Source organism: Cyprinodon variegatus, unplaced genomic scaffold (genome assembly GCF_000732505.1).
Source record: "Cyprinodon variegatus isolate N-32 unplaced genomic scaffold, C_variegatus-1.0 Scaffold568, whole genome shotgun sequence".
In the NCBI taxonomy this organism is placed as follows: domain Eukaryota; kingdom Metazoa; phylum Chordata; class Actinopteri; order Cyprinodontiformes; family Cyprinodontidae; genus Cyprinodon; species Cyprinodon variegatus.
In genome coordinates this window covers 545082-547035 of record NW_015151021.1, presented here as the reverse complement: position 1 = coordinate 547035, position 1954 = coordinate 545082, and positions in this window count along the sequence as shown.

Sequence of the window (1954 nt, the reverse complement as noted above, 5' to 3'; positions counted from 1 at the left end):
GACATCCCAAACAAAAATACTTCAAATACATTTAAATTATTCATGGTTAGTGTTTGAATGACATGTTTTTTTCACTAATATAAAAACTTAATCGTATTATTGTGTAACCAGTAATTTGTTAGGATTTTTCCTTTACAAACTAAAAGCAGCCGAACACTGAGCTCACGGTTTCTCACATTATAAATGTTAGTTATGGACAAACACTTTTGCACAGACAATAAAGAACATAAAAGTTGCAGTAAAAGTATTTCTTATATTTAAGCAAATGTTAAATTAATTTTTTGCAAAAAGGACTCTCTGCAGAAACACTGACTTATAAAAAAAAATCTCTCTAACTTATAAAAAACACACACAAACCTGGGAAAGATAAAACTTAAGAAAAAAAACAACAACAAGGTTATTGCTGTTGTATTTAAATTAAGACAAATAACTACATTTTTCTACTTAAGGCAGAATTGGAGTCAGTCTGCAGTCTGCTACGTTCAGACCACACGCTACTGAAGCAGCAGAAGCAGCTGGTTTACATGTTAAGGCAATGGTTGAAACATCTGAGGTGCTTGTCGCGCTGATCTCTAGCAATTGAAGCCATGCCAGGGGGGTGTGGGGGCATGGGATCAGAGATTGCATTAAAGATTGAAGACTAAATTGGACTTTTGAAAATACAATACCATAAACAGCCAGAAGATGGCAAAATTGCATCAATATCTAGTGTGAATGAGAGGTTGTGTTTGTTGAGAAAAGCACAAACCCTTATTTTTAACACGCATACATGGTCAGTTATGGACGCTGGTACATCAGCGTGTAGTGTGCGGCACGAACAGCAGCCTGATGACCAGGGTCTAATTCATGTTTGCGTAGCACCTTTTTGCCGCTGGTTGAGTAAATAAGCTTCCTGAAGCTCAGCGTGTAGAAGCAAGCGCCTGGTTTACCTAACTTCCTGCACCAGCTGCTAAACGGTTCGCCATCTTGCCCTGTCTCCTCCAGCCATGCCCAGCACCATTCATTTTTGAGGCCTTCATCTTCCCCGCATGCAGTTCATGAACTGCATTGTGCCCACTGCATGCAATTCCCTTCTCTGTCATCCTTCTCTTCAAACACAAAGTTTAATGTATTTATTTTTTGACTTTATACAAAAAATATATCTATCTGTTGAATGGACCCATAAACGGAGCAAGGTGAGTCTCCTTTGTCACCGTCAATTTATTTTCAAGTGATTTTTTTTTTTACCAACAGGCAATCGCTACGAGCTGCAAATCTGGCCTGGGCCCAGAATACTTTAATCCCTGGATCTGGGAACTAGCAGGGAGATAGACACAGCACTGCTGATGCAGATTGCTATGATCACTCCTCTGAAACAGTTTATTAATGCCTAAATTAACTTAAAATGTCAAAACCTGCCGGCAAAATATGTTTCATTATTTTATTCTGGTGCCTGCGATTTGGATTACGTAAATGAAAACCGCTAACATCTCCTTCCAGGATCCATGAACAGTAGCAGAGATGCGACTGGGTCAGAGGCTGCTGTTAAAGGGGATTCTCAGTGACAGCGCACCGTCTGTGTACAGAGGTTTCCTGCTGGTCCGACAGCTAAATACTATCTGAAGGCAGGATCGTAATCTTGATAAACTAATTGCATAGATGACGTTTTCAGGTGGACTTGAAATATATTAAATCAACTTTTTACCCACTTATAACAGCAAATATAGCAAAGCCGTTCTCTGCCATTAAACACAGGAGCAGCAGAAGCATCAGACACATCTGTTCACACTTTACTGGATGCGCTTCAGGAGAGTCAAAGATGCTTTTGAGGCTCTTCATACCTTCATGTGTACAAGCATCATATAAAGCAGCTTAAGCTTTTATGCTGCTTCTATTGCCTGCAGTCTGAACGTAGCATTAGGACCTTTAGTGTTCCAGTTCATCCCTTCATGTTTCTCTCCTGTCAGCAGATGTT